The following is a 20,357-nucleotide window of genomic DNA, read 5'->3' on the forward strand; positions in this document are numbered from 1 at the left end:
TATATTAAGTAGAAGTTCACACTTTGAACTCAGCTGGTTTTACATAGGTGTGTCCAAGGTGAAACTGTGACCCCAACATTACCATAAGCTTCAACAAAACCTTGAGGTGGGACCTGCCAGTAACAAGAGGGGGCTGAGAAGAATAGAACTCAGTGAGAGATCTGGTGAAAATCTCCCTGCAGCATCAATCCTTGGTAGCTCCTACAGATAACCATGTGTTCAGGTCTCCATCAACAAACACTCCAATTTTCTGAACTCTTGGTGTGTTAGCCACCAAAAAAAAAGAAGAGGAAGAAGAGGAAAAGAAAGAGGAACAAGGAGAAGAAGAAAGGAGAAGGAGAAGGAGAAGAAGAAGAAGAAGAAGAAGAAGAAGAAGAAGAAGAAGAAGAAGAAGAAGAAGAAGAAGAAGGGAAAAGGAGGAAAAGAAGGAAAGCAATGCTGGGTTTAAATTTCTTAGCATTTCAGCCTGGAAATTGCACAGAGACTAATGAATCGGCCCAGGCCCCCCTCCATCCTCAGCTAGATCTGCATCCAGCATTCCTCTCTATGTTTACAGTTGGGAAGAAATTGAATTAACTACATAGTATTATTTTAGCATAAACGAACAGGAAGACTGCACCAAAATTGATGACCCAGTGGGTGTTGCCCCTCCCTGACTGTACTGTATATGCAGAGCTTTCTAGACTCAAATTTATTGGTTTGTCAGAAACCTTAGTTATTTTCATCAAGTTGAGTTTTACATTAAACATTCCTCAACTTAATTGGAACCATGCAGACACATTTGGGCAGCATCCATACTCCTGCTCAAATAAAAGGGGTACTTTGTTACAAATTCAGCATACTTCGCTGTTAAATTATATTTTTCTAGCAATTACAATTAAATATGAAGTTCACACTTAATAGTAGACCTTGTAATCATGTGGGAGCAGTTCTCCTTCCATGATCATCATGCGTGAGTGGGAGAAGGGAGAGCACTGTAGCCTAATTTTAATAATGAAATAAACAGTTGTGCTGGTGAGTAATTCAGGGATTTTAAGACAGAGCATAGGCAGGATGGAAATAGTTTAAGGAGCTTATTTAACCCTCTCACCTGCTACTTCTAGCTCACTCAGGAATTCCCACCAACCAATTTCAGACAGAGAGGAACAGCACCAAGAGATATGGGAAGGGGCCAGGGGGTAATATCATGCCTGGTTTTTCTTGCTTTTAGTCTCCTTGTGAAAGTTGTTGAGGACAGCAAAATTAAGTTTGCACAAAGATTTTAAGGTTCTCCTTTTTCAACCAATTGGTTTCTGAATTTAATAACAACAATTTTGTAAAAATGCTCTGCTTTTCTGGCATTTGTCTTGAAAAAGAGGTAATGTTGTTCAGAAAATTGAGACATTTTAAATTTCATTTGTGGTTTTATATTTTCATGTTTGTTCCTGTAAAAAACAGGGTCTTTCTATTATAAAAACAGAGTGTGAAATATTCCAACAATTACATGTTATGGTGGTATTTCTACTATCTTGAGACATGTTACTACTGACATCTCATGGAATTACAGAATACAAACAATAGTGAAAAATACAAAATATAAACCTTACAGGAAAACTTTCTCATTTCTAATTTTTTTTTTCTGAAAACAAAGCTTTGAATTGGGATTGGTACATGAGGAAAACATGAAAGATAGAGGGGTCTAGGCTGAGAAGACACTGGGATGAAATCTGCTTTACTAAAACAAAGAAAACCTAAGATTAACCCAAAGAAATTATGTCTGCCCAGCTCAATCTAATTTCCTAGTCTTTGCCCTTAAAATCTCTTGCTGTCTTGCAAATTAACTTAATTTCCACCCTGTCCATTATAGGCAACTGAGCTTGTCCTCCATGAGGTTGATTCTGCCTAGCTACTATCACCCATCAGTGACAACCCAAGGCATTCCCTGCTTTCTCTCTGCTAAGCTAGGTTCAATATGTTTGAAAGAAATCTCCAGGTATGCCCAGCTCAGAAGAAAAGTAAATTATGAGACTGATGCTCTGTCAGCAGTTCAGACAAGCTGCCCAGCCAGTGATGGCAGCACCCTGCATTTGTGGACATACATTTGTGGCCAGTTGGGGATGTGCATTATCCTAGTTTTGTCTGGGAAAGAGTTAGCTTTTAAAATTAAAAATTAATTTTTTTTAGATTTACTTTTTTTGTAGCTGGCACAGTGATGTGTTATGGACTTAGCATGAGAATAATGTTGATAATACACTCATATTTTTATTGTTTTCTAAGTACTGTTTCTACTAAGTCAAGGATTTCCAGATTCCTATGCTCTGTCAGTAAAAATGCTGGAGGGGCACAAGAAGGTGGCACAAGAGGTGGCACAAGACAGGACAGCTAACCCCGACTATCCAAAGGGGTATCCCATACCATATGGCCTCATGCTTGGCACATAAACTGAGAGGAAAGCTGGGTAGGGGCTGCTGCTCAGGGCCTGGCTGGGCATCTATTGGCGAGCAGTAAGAAACTGCACTGTGCATCACTTGCTTTGTATATTTTTTTTTATTATTATTTTCTTCCTTTTTTCTCTTATTAAACTGTCTTTATCTCAACCCACAAATTTTCTCACTGTTACTCTCCCCCATTCTGCTGGTGGGGGACTGAGTGAGCAGCTGAGGGATGTCTAGTTGTCATCTGGGTTTAAACCACAAGATGCATATGTGACATGGGCCATGGGGACAGGATTTTTGTCCCCAGACATGTCTTCCACACTGAGCATGCTGCGGAAATCTGCATCAAGCATCTGCTGGCTGAGGCATGGAATTTAAAGGAGTGATTTCCTTCTTCATCCTGCACATGTATCCTGTTTGCGCCCACCATTGTTGTTCCTACATAAAGCACGCCTGGAGAAGCCAGTTCCAGGCAGGAATGTCTTGGTTGTCTAGGATGGGTAAATTAAATAACTCAGAGCTACTGAAAGCACTATCCTACAGTGCTATCACCCTATTTTTGATATTGCAGCAGGGAATTAAACCTACAGGAGCACACTGTTCTCACAGAGCCTGCCTTACTGCCTCCCTAGAGTGACCTGCTGAACCCTCCTGGTCAGACCCAGAGCTGCCATCCCTCTTGGTGGACTGGTCATCCACAGAACTGACATCTCTCTGGAGGGTTGTAGGGCATAGCAAACCACTTGCCCCATTCAACCTTTTCTGCTTTCACTTCTCCTCTTTGCTCTTGCAGCCTTCATAGTGGTAAATACTGGAGAGCCCATCTACTTCAATAATAGGGGAGTGCTGCTTGAAGCACTGAGGATCTCTTCAAATGCTTTGGGGGTTCCCAACATAGCTCCAAGCCAGAAGCACTTTTACTTGGTACAGCTTAGCTTCATGTTGGTCTCATGGCACTTCTTTCCACTGCAAGTTCATTTTAAGCTGGGAATTTTTTTTTTTTTTACACTGGGACTTTTCTACAAAAATGACAAAAATGACTGCACAAACCGCACATTGAACTTTGGAATCCATACTGTTTGACTAGTTTTGAAATTTTACAAAATAATGATCCTTACAACATCCAAGGGCTGTCTCCACTCTGTTACAAAGTCCCAGTGGGTTCCAGACGACTCCAAGGCCAGCACCTTGTGGTTTATTTCTCAAAGATTCTCGCTGCCATGCTCCAGCTCATGCTTTCTCTGAGGGTGGCCAGATTTCACCACACATGGACAGCACAAGGAAAGTTCATGTGAAAAGAAAAAAACAGAAATATTCTACTGAGCCTAAGTCACAGCATTTCTTTCAGGACTTGAACCTAATTCCCCATCCTTCTGCAAATATGCCTGAAAAGGCATTGCATGGAAAACAAGACTGCATTGCAGCAAAAGATGCCTTCTGCTCTTTAAACAGTCCCTCTTCAACAACACATATTCTCATCTGTGCATTTTTAATAGAAGCATAATTTTTGTCATATGTTGTAATGAATAGCATACAGCTAAATGGTGCGTATAAGACTGTAATTCCATCTGGGAGTTTGTTGACATTGATAAACCGCTTGGGTTTTGCTTTTGTGGTTCATGCCATTACAGCAGCTCAACAGGATTACAATCCTGTTAGGTATAGCTGGTTATAGGCATTATACCATATGATAATGATTGTATGTTTCATTAAAGAAAGTATTTAAAAATTAAATTGAAAATTCTCATCAACAGTCTGATAATATGGTACTAAAAATTATATTTATGTTATTACCTGAGTTGCTGTTCTAGTTTTTTTTTTTTTAAGATTCCTCATCTCAGGCAATGAAAATACTTTAGTTGGATTTAATTATATCTATGCTGTGGGACCAAAGCATTTCCCTTGCAATTTTGTGGCATCACTACTTTTATAGGATATGAAAGCCAGAACATTGCATTGCCCATGAAGAAAAGTGAACCAGACAAGTCTAGTAATTTCATAGTCTAAACCAAGTCATACAGATACAAATAGGGAAAACTGCAGGTTTACATTTTTTCCTGTAATTCCCAGTCACTAGCAGTGATAGCAGTGGCAGTGCTAAGGGTGGTTTAAAAACCCTGCGAAAAGTAATATTGTCCTTCAATTCTATTGTAATTAATAGATCAGCCAATCCATGTGTGCATTCCCCTGAGAATGAAACTTATGTTAAAACACATTTCCCTCTTGTCCTCAAGTAAAAGCATTTCCTCTGTGAAAAGGAGCTTTCATTCTTCTGCACTTTACTCCCAGTTTGTCTGGATCACCATGGGTTTTAAAAATTTCAGTCATGCAGCCCATTTCTAGCATGGCTTCACTCTGCTAATTGGCATTTAGTTCACAATGAAATAACTGCACTTAATGGCTTCAGCAAAGGCCGGATGCTCTAGGCTGGATGAAAGGGAAATATTTCTGATATGAACTCTTCCACTTATACAAACCACTGGAATGGCCAACACTGCCTGATAGTTGACTGGAGGCACTGTCAGATCTGATGTCCTGCTGCTTCTGTCATTGTTCTCTGTGGAAAGGTTATTATCTGTAATACCCCCTGCACTAGATTTTCAGATTTCGCTTTTTGCACCAAGCATCACCAGCAGGAAAATCTCAGGGGATGGATCACAGTAGCCCGCAGGCACAGGGCACACGGAACAGAAAGCAGCTGCATTTATTGGACTGGATGAACTTTAAAAGTCCCTTCCAACACAAACTATTCTATAATTCTTCCCCTTCCTACTGCTGGCTTTACTGAGCTGCTGCTCACTCAGGACCCACAGGTCAGTCTCAGGTGCCTTGCTGCTGCTCCCAGACATCCACTCTGTTCACACACAGGAACTCTTGAACACTGCAAGAGAGTAGATACATACACACCATCTCCAGTCAGCAAAACTGGGGAAAGAAACTAGGGGATAAAACTGCCCAAAGAGTCAGTTGAAATTATTCTGCTGAAGCCTGCACTGGGTCATTGTCTGGAGGCTCCGCAGGTGATGAGAAACTTCCAGGCAGAGGAAGTATTTACAAAGCATCTGCTCTAAAGGCCAAGCTACCATTTAAAGTGTTAGGAGATATTGGGGTACATTTGCCTGTTTATCCCCATTTCATCAGTTTCGGACTCCACTACAGACTAGGAAAACTGAAGTTTCAACGTAATGGCACTTCCACCCTGTGGCTAGAACCTTCTCCATAGTTCAAAATCTTTGCAGCCATAGCTTCCACAACAAAATCTGTGGAGATGTGGTGCATACTGGCAAGAGATGTTTGCTAGCAGTGTTTAAACCAGCTACCCACATGACAGAAGGTAAACCTCTCAACAGAGCTTTTTGCTTCTATAAGAACATAGACCAGAACTGATGGTTTAATTAGTGGCATGTTTCCTTTCTTCTCTTCTGATACTCTTAGCTGACAAGGCTGTATATGCAAAATGTTTGAATGCAAACAAACCTACTACTTCTGAGAAAGCCACACAATGGCCAGCAAACAGTTCCAGCATTGATGGGGGAGTGAGGGGGCTGAAGCAATAGAGCTGTGACATGTGGTGAAGCAGTCTTCTCCTGGATCCCAGGCAACATCCAACAGCAACACACAAATCTCCGGGGTGGGATTTAGAGTTGCAGCTTTTTCATACAGAAATTCTCTGGAGATAAGGTGGAAGGAAACGGAAGGCAACCACCAATGAATCTAGTTTTGCAGTGATTGAAGATGCCTAAATCCTTTCACTCAACATGTGTACTAAATTCTCATTAGTCTTAAAATAAAACAATGATCAGAAAAGATTAGTGTATGGTTCCTTCTCATCAGGGTCTGTCTTTCTCATCCAGATATATCTCTACATTTGGCCAAACAATACAGATTTTTCCTCTGTTAACAGTCTACAATTACAACAATTCCTGTGAGGACAAGATAGAAAGGGAGGAAGGCTTGAAGGGCCAGTCTTCATCCCATCTTGCACATCATTAATAACACTGTCAGTGAAATAATGAAGTCATCCACATTATAAATGCAACCAAGAGAAAACAAAATGTGATTCAAGGTGGGATCAGTGAATGACACCATCAGTTTTTTAAAATAATATTTAAAGTAGGCAAATTTGATCTGAAACCATTGAAAGAAAAATTTGGGAGACCGTGAGGTCATTTTTGCAGTACCCCTTTCGTAAATGTAAAGGCACTTTGCTGTAGGTTAGGATAGGATGGAGTTAATTTTCTCCTCAGTAGCTGGAAGGGTGCTGCGTCTTGGTTTCAGGATGAGAACGATGTTGGTAACACACTGATGTTTGAGTTGTTGCTGAGCAGTGCTCACTCCAAGTCAGGGAAGCAGCTGTGGGGCAGCTGGAGTTAAACCACGACACACATCAATGGAAGTTACACTACATACACACGTAAAAGAGTCAAAATTAGTGTATATAAGTTATGATACTGTTTTCTGATGAGTACTGAAAAATTCCTGGAAAAACACTTGATAACTGTTTAATGGTTTATAATACTTTCAGCTGAGTGATTTCCTGCTCTAAGGGGAAACATGGCCCTGCAGTTAATTTCACTGTGTTTGGAGAAAAGGCCATAGAGAAGATTTTTGGTATTTGTTTTCGAAGCTTAGTTTTATCCTAGGATGAGGAACTCTAAGCATTTTTACAATGGCTGAACCAAGAATGTGCCAGACATTATTGGTCACAACACTATGGGTAATGCAGCTACTAATAATTTCTTTACTTCAGGAGTCACAAATTAAATAATCCAGAAAAAATTAATCAGGGAACAGAAAGCTAAGACTGAGTAACTCAGATTCTAGGGCAGGCATAGTACATCTATCAGAATTTGTAGGCAATTTGCAGCTGGAGCTGCCAGGGACAACTAGAAGGTGGTGTTCTGTCCCATGGAAGGGGTACAGCCATTCAGCAAACCCCCTTCAGCTCCTTCCTCCTTCTGTCCTTCACGATCAGAGCGCATCTTTCCCATACGGTGCTGATCTTGGCACTGATCTGGAGGGAAAAGAGTTTAGAGCTTATCTGTTTCACATTTTGTAGAGTCACTTTGTTTCCAACATTTTGTGAAAGCAAAATTTTGCGTCTTTCTTAGGGTTGGACACATTTGTGGCTTTGCCCACATTATATATTGTGATGGCTAGATACAATGCCAAGTCCCAGCAGCTGGTCTGTACAAGGGATGGGTATGTGATTCTGATTCCTTATTATGAAGGAGGGAAGAAATATGTGTCTCTATGTCTTTCAGAGTCATTTAGAGGGAAGAAAACACCTTAACAATGACTTTTTAAAATGTACTATTCTGAATAGACATGCTGTGGAGAAGATAGCAAGGATCTTCTCTTGTGTTAGATGTTTCTACTCCAAATAAAATTATTCCTAGGACTTCATAATCTCCAGACCTGATTTAACAGTTTCCAAATCACCTTCCACTGAAACCAATAAGAACAACGGGCCCAAGTGTGTATTCGCTAATTCTTCCTTTAAAAGTAGGGGCAGCCACAGTGTGTTCACATTTACTGACATTTATTAAACTGACTTTCAGCATTACCAACTGGCCACATGGATTTTGCAGTCTCATGGACTGCAATTTGAGCTTTGGGATATATTCAACTTACACACTGAGAGCAGAACTGCAGCTTTGGTCAGTTTTTAGGTGCTGTGCTCAGGGTAAAGCAGCCATTTGGTACTGTGTACACACTATTTTTAAGCACTGCCCTTGCCTTTGATTTTCTTTCAATGCCTTCCCCCGCATACAGCTCACTAACCAGGCACAATCCACTTCTTTCTATGTGGTGATTCCTGAGGTTTTGTTGTTGGTTTGTTGGGTTTTTCGGAAGGGAGATTCTCCCTATTCCTACCAAATTTGGAGAACAGATAAATACTAGTGGCTGCTACTCAGATTTCAGCAGACAAAACCATGGAACGAAGAAACAAAAGGTTGTTCAACTCAGGCTTTTCCTGTAAAATATTAAGCCAGGCCTACTTAACTGGGGTACTCTGACTTATCACTCCCTGAGGTGTCTTTTTTCACAGTGCCATGAGGGTCCATGCACGAGAGGTATGCAGGCACCTGGACCAGTCTTCAAAAGCTCCCCTTGCAGTTCCGGAGGAGTAGATGCTTCATTTCACTCATCCTTTAAATATCTGCTTTAAGATGAGATAAAGTGACCCCATTTGTGTTTTCCATTGGCCATAAGGAGAGTCAGGGGTGCTTACTGTACCTTGTAGGTACATAGGTTTTGTGTACCAGTTTTTAAGTCATAAAGAGAGACACCAAGGGAGAGATGAGGAACCTTACCAGAGCCTTCTTGGTATTCTGTCCCATGGACTGCTTCTGCATTTTACTTTAGAGTGTCATTCAAAAACAAATGCAAACAAAGACTCAAGAAATTACTGGGACATAAAGGACCAAACTTCTTTCTCCCTATTCCCAGTCCAGGATTGTACACACTAAACTACAGATCTCTGGGCCACCCCTCCTTCTTGCTTCAAGATTTCAACATTTACACTGCACAGGTCCTGCTTCAGCAGCACTGGGGAGACACAACCTACATATATGGATAGAAAAGGCTGGATTTGTTCAGAAGATAAAGCAGTTAAAATCACTTGCAGAAACTTTCTAACACAGGAAAAAAATAAAAGAATGAATATTTATTTACTGGAATAAAAATATACCAAATTAATGTACTACACATTTTAAAGTACTTAAGGATCTCATATTTTTAAGCACAAGAAAGTGTGAAACTCTGACATCATTTTATTAAAGTCAAGAAAGAAGTGGGTAGAGATAACATGAATGTTTGCAAGTACATTACCTTCTTGTGCAAGGGAAACGTGTATGCACATATGCACTTATATGCGTGCAAAACATACAGTGGGGGAGTTAGGAAAGGAAACAATTTAATTTTTCTAGACTCACCAGAAAAAAATAAAAATAGATTATGGTGTATTTTTCCTGAAAAAAGCAAATTAAAAGCTGTAGAATAACAATGAAGAAATTTCTTCTTTGCATCAGCACAGATTTCTAAAGGCTAGCTATAGGCTATAGTATATAATATGATGAATTTGTAAATGTTTTCATGAGTAAAAAAAAGAATATTATCTTAATTAATTGGAAAAAATTAAACTACAGCAAAAAGCAAATATTACCTGCTTGATGCAAATGGCAGCAGTTGTCATGACTTTATGCATAGCTCATATTTAAAATTAGCTCATATTTAAAGCTTTAAGGATTTGTTTGTGTTTCTCATAGTCTTCCTGATTGCCTTAATCTTATTCTATCATATTCTTCTAAATATGGGAAGTTTACTTGGAAATGTTTATTTTTTTTTTTTCAGTTCAACACAATTTCTTGAGATAATTGTTTTAACATTGCCTTTATGGGTGGGCTGTTCCAAGGTCAATGTGGCACATCAAAATTTTCTTGAGAGAACCTGTTGAATTTCTTTGTGACTTTTCTCCCAGGGCTCAAAACCTTAAAAATTATGTTTTTTCTTCCCTGAGGTAAGAAATGAGAGCAATGAAAGCTACTGGCCTTCTATGCAATCTAGTCAAAGCTTCTTCAAGGCATTTTCTTTCCCTGTGTTCTTTGTTTTATGAGTTTTCTCTTGGCTACCCAAATAATTTTCAAAAAAATTCAGCACAATTTCACTAGTGACTGCTCAACAACTATCAGTGAGGGGACTTTAGGTTGTCCAGGCCTTTCAGATGGTACAAACTGCTTTCAGATCCAGGAACTGTTGCAGCCAGAAAAAACTGTCTCCTTGGAGATGGAGGCTGTGAGAGACCACAGGGCTTCCTACAAGGACCAGGGAGATATTGCTTGGATAAACTTTTATAGGTCTGAAGAAAATTAATTCATAATTCAGTTATAAATTAGCTCACTATCCACATAAACCTGTTTAAGGAAACCAGAGTTGGCACACACTGACACTCTCCCAAACCCAGACACTGCAGTAGTCACATCACAATTATGAATCTCTTGTTGGCACATCATATGACTGTCAAAGTAAAGGATGATGGCAAAGTTGTTTGGAGGTCAATTTATCAAATTTTCTGATTGAATTAAATTAAACTTCTGCTCTATTATTAGCAGTAGATGGTGACTTTGTGTACAAATTTTTGATCCATGATACATAAATCTAACACAACATAGTCTGTGTCCTAAAGGTATGTAGAAGAAACACACCACAGAAATAAAAAGCCACACTACCCTCACTCTTTGGAGCTGGTGATTTGAGGGACTGATTTGCTCTACACTTTATAGCAGTCACTGGCAAAGCTGGGAAATGATTCAAGACCTGTGTCCTAGCCATAAAACCATGCTTGCTCTCCTGACATGGAAAGAAACAGGAACATGCCAGAGATGCAAAGCAAATGCCAAGTAGAATGGGCCCCTGAAGTATTTTTCTCCCTAGAGAGAGATTAAAGCCTTGCAGTACTTATAAACACCTGCCTAATGATGACAGAATTGAATTTATTTCTTCTAGCAGCAAAAATGCCTCAGAAATAAGATACTAGATGCCCTGTTGAGATCATCCAAAACAGCATGTGTTGTAGTTATCACAAACTTCAGGTGATAGCCCGAGACATCTGCAGCACATGTACAATTTGGTGAACACTAAGGTGCAGCTTGTAGAAACTCTGCCTGGGACCCTCCAGAGACTGTAAAGTAGCTGAGACATGATAAGACTTGAAAGAACACCTCACTTCATGATCCTCCATCACTACCCCTGCACAGCAGCTCCAGTGGAAGCACTGCCAAATGCCTAAGCTGTGCACCTTCTCCTTCAGCTTATCACACTCTTAGGTTAGTGAAAACACATTTCTGAGGCTGGGATAATAAGTTGGAAGAGTGATCTTAACACAGAACTGCTGCACCTTTTCCTCTGGGAATCAACTGTCCTCCAAAAGCACTTATGCCACAAAGTATTTCTAAAAGAAGATTGGGATTCAAAAATGTTAATCAAATGCAACATTTTAAACAAAACTTTCTAATTCCTCTTGACAGATCTACAAGGTCAAAAACCAAAGTTGTGCCATAACCAGCATCCATAAGAACAAGTAATATCACACCTATACAAAAAAAACTTTCCATCTCTACCATGTGTAAAATTGGTATGAGTAAAGGCAATGTCCATTAAACTAAATTTGACAGTGATGTTAAAGGTGAGGGGCTACAATTTATATATTGCCTGTAACACAGTCAAATTGCTGGTAGAAATGGCAAAGCAATCTAAACCACAGCCAGCCGATATTGTTGGATTTCTTTTCTCTTATTAGAAAAAAAAGTTTTCATGACTTTTTATTGATAGAAGACGTAATCAAAATGGTCCCTTTTGACTGGAGAGATTTAATCATGCAGGTTGAGGAGCAACCCTCTTTGCAGGTCATAAATTAGGTGAAAAAGATCCATGTTTATTTATTTTCATTTCTTCTCCTCTGGACAAAAATCCCTATTTTATTATCTGGAACAACTGGCAAATATTTTAAAATATGGTCCTTACAAATTTAGCTTCATTCCTCAGATGTCAGGCCAACAACAGCTAAAAGAAAAAAACCAAATAAATTCTTGCCCCGTTCACCCTTTCACCACCTTCACAATCCTGTTCCTCTCAGGAAAACTTAAGAGAACTGGTGAACATTGCAGTGTGCCAGAGAAGTCAGTGCACACAGGCTATTTTAGATCAAAGGGAGAAATGCCTTCTGAAGTGCCAAGAGCTTCCTTGCTATTATACCAAATAAAAGTGCCAGTTCATCTTTTCTAATGGATTAAATATTATGGAGAGAGAATGTATCTAATAAGGGCAGAGCTGGGTGACAAAAGACATTATGGGCTGGACAAATATAACTTTCAACTCCTTTTGGAAATAACCCATCCTGGTCCACAAAGGTGACATACTTGGAGGGCAATAGAGAGAACATGCCAGCTTCAGCCCTGGATCAACTTCAGCCAGTAGAAGATAAGTAGATTCAAGAGCGATGTAATTCCCAGGATGACATTGTCACAGAAGGTGCATCCACTGCAAAATCAGAGCAAGCTCAGAAAGAAGAAGCTCAAGGACATTTTAATACAATTTCCCACAAGTAAAGATAGAAAGATAACTGTATAGGTATATTCATGGTTCTCATATTTTCAATTCAAATGCTAACAAAAAAGGTTTTTTAATTCTTTCACTTCTGAGCCACCCTTAGTCTGCTAGACTGCACCTTTGAGCTGTCTGCTAATCAACCAGATTCCTAAAAAATCTTGCTCCCTGACTTCCAAAGGATTGTAGCAGCTACCTCCTCTTGACTTGCTTTCTCTGCAAGTACTGATTTATTTTGTACCTTTTCAAGTCTGTGGCCTTGAAACCAGAGGCTCTAGGCAGCAATTTGAGCTCTTTTAGCACTCCAAGGGCATGCCCATCTGAACTTTTTCTACCAGAAATGCCCCATGTGGTGAGACCAGTGTCCATCACCCAGGCTTCTGTCTCACACAGTGGCTGTTGCAGAGGTGGCTTAAGGAGAGCACATGAAAAAGGCCACTATCTGAAATCTAACCCTCATGCTCCTTCTGCATCCTGCTGTTAGATTTCAGGTGTTAGAAATATCACTGCCTTCCCAATAGGATCTGGTTTGCACCTTTTATCCATTAATTTGTCTAATCTATTTTGAAACTCTTGATGTGTTCTGACTTCACACTTTCTTGCAGCAGCCAGTTTTAGGAGTTTATTACAGGCTTTGAAGAAAGGCACTTTTAAAAACCTGTTTTAAATTACATCCGATCAGTTTCAATACATGTTCCCTGATCCAGTACTGTAGGATTTGGTAAACAAGTTTAGCACTCATCTTCTGCACTGCCTTCTTGCAGAATGCAGAGACAAAGTGTAAGTGATACTCAAGGTGTGGAGGCACAAAGATTTTCTACATTGGCAAAACGTACTCTTTGGTCTTGTTCTCAGTACCATTCCTGATATGGGCAATTTTAGCTGCAGGTACACACTGAGACAATGCTGTCAGAGAACTGCTAACTCAGCATGGCTTGGACTGTTCTAAAGCATCACAGAATTGTTTTGGAGACACTTAAATTAACTCCAAACAAGAGGTTAGATCACAAAGCCAGACAGGATAATGCCATGCAGAGGTGCTTGCTTAAGCCCTGGAAGATTTACAGCTACACAAAGGCAGTTGCAAACTCCTCCTAGATTTGGTAGCAGCTTGTCCATCTAGGATGCCTACAACCACAGCACATCAGGTAAAGCAGGCAGGCCAACAGCCCTCCTGAGCATTTGAAATGTCTTCAGAACAGTACCTCTCTTTTTGGGAGCCTTCTTCCCTCTCCCCAAGCTCTGTATCTAATGTGAACAACATCTGCCCTCCATGTACAACGGAGTTAATAATTACAAGAAAAAAAATCACAGACTAGCAAATTCTCCACAATTTAAGACTTGTTTTCAGTCATCAAGAAACTTTACCACTATCCCATCTGAAGGGCAAGGCATAGCTGTTATGTGTTAGTGGAGGATGGAAAGTATGAACAACTTCCTCTTCACCCAGTGCTGCATGTCTTCTCCCTCCCTATGTATGCCACTGATGCACCTCAGAAAATATTTATGAGTTTTCATTCAAATACTTCAGCTGATAAATTTAATATCATATTCCCTGGGGTAAGCAAAAAATAAAATATTGCATTGGCCTTCGCACATGCGGATATTATATTACTTTACAATGAAACCCAGCAAGCTGCACGTTACAGTTTTTACCACAATCTCCTTGGTAGGAATGTTTCAAATACATTGCATATGTGTGAATACAATGTAAGCATACTGAAACGCTTTGAACACTGTAATACATCAGACACTTGAGTCAGGGAGGGAAAAGAAAAAAAAAGAAAAAGCCTTCACCTATCTTGGCTCTTATCTCAAGTCTGTGCTGCTCCTTTATATGTTTGACAATGGTGTTCTTTGGTCTGATGGATGGCGCTACTTACAAGGTATGAAGCGAACTTCCAAATAACTGGATCCTTGACCACATCCCCCAGACCTGCTAGCTTGTTCATCAAGTATCTCTGTAAAGGAAAGCAGACGAGAGTGCTTGCCCTGTGTAGTACATCTCCCACAAAAACGGATTAAAGGTGTCGCAGCTGTACAACAAAGTCCTTGGGTTTAGCAAACACATTTCCACACACCGTAAAAGCCCCAACACCTGACGTGCTGGGGTTTTACAGGGCTGCAACGCTGGAAAGGAGGCATAGAAGCCGGCAGCACTCAAAGGCATTAAAGAGTCACATTCCACATTGGCTTCCTGCGCGGCGAGCCCGCCGGGATGAGCGCGGCCGGCACCTGCTCCCGCTGGCCCGGGCTCTCCCGGCCCGGGGCTCGGCTGCCACCTCCTGCCCGGCCCGGGAAGCGCCGCCGGGCCCCGCCGATGTGCCCGACCCCAGCCTGCCCCAGCACGGGCACCCGGGACAAGCAGAACGGGGGCTGGGGTCCTCGTCCTCCCAAACGGGACTGCTTCCCCATTCTACACTTTGGGAAATTACAACTCATAAGCTACAGGCACACGTCCACGCAGACCTCCAGTCTGAGACTCTTCTAAACTCTTGTTTTTCCGGAATAAAGCGCTCCTGGTAGCTTTCTGTGCTTAAACCAAAACGTCCATATGCGTGAGCATTATTCATTCCTAAAGAATAAAGCAAAAAAGGCAAAGTTGGTGCATCCAAGGAATGAAAACACACAGTCAATGAACATTTCCAAATGGCTTACCAACCCCCACACAGGAGCTTGGCAGCACAAATATTCATCACCATTTTTAACCATAAAAACCACAGTCTTCATTTGGGTTTGTTGGGCCTGGTTTTGAGCAGGAAGGTTGGTTTTTTTGGTGGTATTTTTGGTTTTGTTGTTTGGTTTATTTTTATGCACACTGCAGATTTCAACCCAATAGAACCTTGGATCATTCATAGGGTCTGCTGGTTTGCCTTCAACCTTCCTGACACAACTGTAGAAAAAATAGCATGTGACTGCATGTTTAAATAACACATACATGCCAAGAGACTTTAATAGGATGGCGCACACAGCCTTTCTTTCCCACGTAATACCATCTTGAGCCTTGAAATCTACCTTTAAAATGGCACACCCATGTGTCTGCATGCATGCATCTTTGCTCTTCCACTCTTCTGTCCCTTGACAGTTGTTCTCCCTATGCTTTGCCACTCATTTTATGGATTTTTATTGGCAAGAAATCAACGGTGGGAGAGAGAGGGTCACCTCGAGGCTCATGGCCAGATTGTCTCTGTCTCATTGACTTAGCCTCTTGCAATTGTTGCTCCACCTCCACCTGCTACTAACCATGCTGACCAGTCTGCCTCTTCTTTTCTTAATATAAGAAAAATTACTCAAAATACATGTCCAAACAGTAGCTTTAGGGGTGTTTTCACACAATTACAAGTAGAAGAGGCACATATATTTCCAATAACTTTCATCTGAAAAGGACATGAATATGGTCTTGAGGGTCAGATAGAATGATGATGCTGTTCACAATGATCAAAAAAGGATCAAGACATACTGGTTTTAGAAGAAATTGTGTAAGCTGTCGTGCTGAAAAACAAAGGGTAGATAACCATGAGGGAAGAGTCAGAACCAGCTGAGATTTTTATTTGGAGGGAGGGATGGAAGTCAGCCTCTGCAGAAACAGGATTTGAATTTACATGGTTTTTTTCAAGTACAGTAGCTTGCTAAGTTTTGTGCTCATAAAGGTACTTCTTGTACATGTGCTGACAAACATTCTATTTTGCTGCTCTGAAAACAGCATAGCTGAAGGTTCTTACTTGAATTTTGTCCATTCAAATACATGGATGAAAAGGAATATATACCATAGCTCTACTGACATATGAACATTTTTATATATATGGATATCTAAGGGTGTTTCATTTTTTTTTTTGTGGAGGGGTTCTACAAAACATGACCTCAATTCCTTAAACACATAGTCTTAAAACTAGAAATCTTTTATTTTTTTCACCCATTTGCCTTCCTAAACCTGTCCTAAGCATCTGCATTATGTTATCCAACACACTGGCTGCTAACAATACAATCAATACAAAAGGTTACTTAGGGGTCATGGATTTTTTTCTGCCCTCAAAATACAAAGCTTATTTTAACAGAGATCTGACCGCTTTCACTGCAGAAAATGTCTTAGAACCACTCAGGTGAGAAGGAAAAATAAAGCATACTGGAAGTATGATTTTTTTTTTTTTAATATGAAAAGAGGTAATCTAATAAGCATTTTTCTGCACATCCACATAATATATGTTTTTTTAAGTTTCAGAATTTTATGATAAATTTTATAGGGCAGGAACCTGGCATGTCAGGAACTGACACAAATACCTTTTTCATCACTTTTGGAAAATAGTATCTGTCTGCTTACACATTAGCCTATTGTAGAACATCAACATACTAACTCTATTGCTCTGCTTCAGTGTAAAACTTACCTTACCTTAGACCTTAGTCAGACTACAGCAAAGATGAACAGATTCCTGACACTGACTGAACTATAGGACAAGCTAGGTTAATTTGTACCTAAACATTTACTCCCTCATAGATATATTTTTATATAACTCTGTTTTGTGCCTCTTAATCTTTCAGCAATAGGAAATACTAAATATCAATAAAAGAATTTTTTAAACAAACCCATCAGGTACAGTCCTGTTGCGGTTTACCAATACAATCCAAATTGTGTTTGTATTGTAAATTTATTTTAATTAAATTTTTTCAAAAGCATACTTGTTACTTTAAGTATCCCCATTTCATGTAATATTGTGTTGCTCAGAGGTCTCAGTGAAAATATTTTAAATACTTTTACTTACAAACTATAAAAAATCTCTCCTAACTGTTTTTGAATTAAAGAGGAGGGGAAAAGCTCCTTAAGAAAAAGTGATTTTCAGATTAGTTTCCATTAGTTCATATAATATGACTTGGACGCTTCCAGAATGGAAAGAAGGAAGCATGGTAACAAATGGCTGAAAGTTTAGATATTTGTAGAGCGATTGACTTCTGTAAAAGATTGTATCATAATTTAGAGTAGATCAGGTACATGAAGCAGTTGATGTCCATGGTTTTTGTGGTGGACTTTCATACAAAAATATGCACCAAGAAATTCAGTGCACCAAGAAATTATGAATGCATGTGGGATCATTACATAAAACACATACTAACCACTCCATCTGCTCAATTTATTAAAGAGAATCTCAAAACAAACATTTGTTTATTGACCAATGGCTGAAAACATTTCTGTGTATTTACTTAAATGTCTAAAACCATTGAAAAAATAATTTGTCATTACTTCTGCTTTCCTTAAGGCTGAAAAATACAAACCACATCTGATTTTACCTAACATCTGCTATCTGGTTCAATGGTCTTGATGCCTAAGACTTTTAGCTGTTTGTATTTTTCATATATTTGTAGCTTTGTAGATTGCTAATGCATGGCTGTAGCTCCTAGTAATTTTCCTGTCCTCTTCCCCTACATTTAGGAACAATAAGCTAACTCCTAAACACATTACTAAAATATTGTTTAGTCTTATTCCAAGAAGAGGACCAGCTACAAGGATGTTCTGTTATACAACCAGAATCTGGACTAGAGATAACAGAACTGGGGCAAAGAAGCCCTTGGCTGCATCCAGTGAGGCAGTACCCTGGGAATTATTACCTAACCTTTTAACTGGACAATATGCAATAGGTATACTAATCAACTAACCTTATAAAAATTATAGAATAACTGTGCCATGTTCAGGTTTTGCCATATTGTGTACTTGAAAGCTTTCAAGTAAAGGTTTGCTTTTATGTTATCACTCTAGATGTGTTAGGGAAGATTTGTTCTATTTTCCAGGCAACAGTCTAACACAAATTACAAATCTTACTAAGGCTTCACATCCCAAACAGAGAGATCGTCAAAGCTGACAAATAGATATATGTTCAGAATTCCTTCACATCCTCTTATGAGAGACCTTTGTAAAGTCTTCAGGAAAGGGAGCAGGTTTCAGGGACAATGCTTGCACCAGATTCAGGAATACAGACACCTGAGGAACACTGGCTTGCAGCTCTTTCAAAGCAAACAAGGAACAAAATCAGACAGAGGCAATTCTTAGCCAGAAGTGTTATTGAACAGAAAATATCGGGGCTTAATTTTTTAAAGGATATTTTGTGGCTTATTATTAAATATATTTTTTTCTATATGTGGGATTAATTCTCACCCTTCATAAAGTAGTTAGTGCATTAAATAAGACAGGAACATCTCTTCTCTTGGCAAAGCAGGCAAAGTAAACAATGCTCTCCAAATTAATGGCTGAAGCCCACAAAAGTGCTTGTGCAGCAGCAATTTGCTGCTGACAAGCCCTGATGCCCCAACACTTGTGCTACTGCAAATCACACCAGCACATTACAACGGGACCCTGCTGTGAACAAGCTGTCCTAAAATGAAATTACCTTCAAGTGAGCTCTCAGACCACAAGCACACACACATCCTTTTAACCAGAAGCAGCAGATTAGCTGTGCCACTATCCCAGACTCCAAAGGATTGCAATAGTGAAATATGCACCGTCATGGGAAACAGGGGAGGTCAGTATAACCAATTCTACAGGAGCTGCAGTCAGGTCCATGACTCCATCAAAGCAGAAACTGTGCAAATGTGGTACTGCTGCTGCTGTGCAGATACTCAAGCTTTTGTGACCTACAGCAAAACACACAAGCAGAAAACAGTAGTGGTCCAGATGACACACAGGTGGTTCTGAAAGAAAATTAGCCTAACTGGTTTCAAGACTTATATCATGTAGGGTGTTCTCCAATGCCCTCTGGGGGTCTGTTGACACCTTCACAATGACTTACCAGATTGTCTTCAAAGGACTTCATTAGCTTTCTACTTCACAGTGAAATATATTTTAGGCCTGTAAACACCTACCCTTCCATACAAAACCACCCAAGCCTGCTATTGTAGTTCAGAAAACAAAAATAATTCTGATGCTTTTGCCAACCAAAAGCCACAAAATATACATCGAGAAAATCATTCTATGTTATTCGTTTCAAAAGGAAAACATGAGTGACATTAAATATGATGAGCAGAGGAAAAGTCAGGGTCAGTCCTGGAACCTAACTCTGAAGTCTTCATTTTCTAATCCCATGTTTAGTGCTGTCCAACCACATCCATTCTGGAGATCAGTAACATACCCTGTTGGGCAGGAGGGCTGCCCCTGAATCCCTCAAGTAGAATCCCAAAGCCTACTCCTCCAAAATCTTGTCTGAAATCCTGTAGTACATATAAAAATCAGTACATGTTCTACTACAGTAAACAAAAATTACCCTTTATCAAGAAAGCACGAAGATATTGATTCTCTTTAGTCTACAAAGCAGAGGCCTCAGAGAAGTATTTACTAAATGATGCAGTATGAAGGAGTAGTAATCACTTCTTTGCCTCAGCCAGTTTAGAAAAATAAACCTTCACAAAATATCAAGGTGAATCAAAAGCCTTGGCTGGAATTTGGATCTCAGGAAATTTTTGAAAATAAACCAAACCCTAGGGGTTATTTTAAGCATGAAGCAAACCTAATCAGTTCTCCAATGCTTACTCTGAGTAAGCTCCAAGGTCACTTGGTAAAACTTCAGTTCCTGGAAAAGTCCTAATTTGAAACCTAAGCATTTTGATAAGAAAATTTATATTTCAACCTAAATCCTTCTTTCAAAAAACATTTAGGAAGTGTTGATTCTATTCCAATGAAAAAAACTTGGCATGAAACTATGCCATTCCCTATTATTAACATTCATTGCTATGTAAAACAGTACGGTAACACTAAAAAAATAACATTCCTGAATGTTCACTGAGGTGTCATTCTTCTGCAGCAAAACATTGCCTAACAAACTTGCTTGTAAACTACAGCTCCCCTTACTTGAATCC

Source organism: Molothrus ater, chromosome 3, assembly GCF_012460135.2.
Source record: "Molothrus ater isolate BHLD 08-10-18 breed brown headed cowbird chromosome 3, BPBGC_Mater_1.1, whole genome shotgun sequence".
NCBI classification, from domain to species: domain Eukaryota; kingdom Metazoa; phylum Chordata; class Aves; order Passeriformes; family Icteridae; genus Molothrus; species Molothrus ater.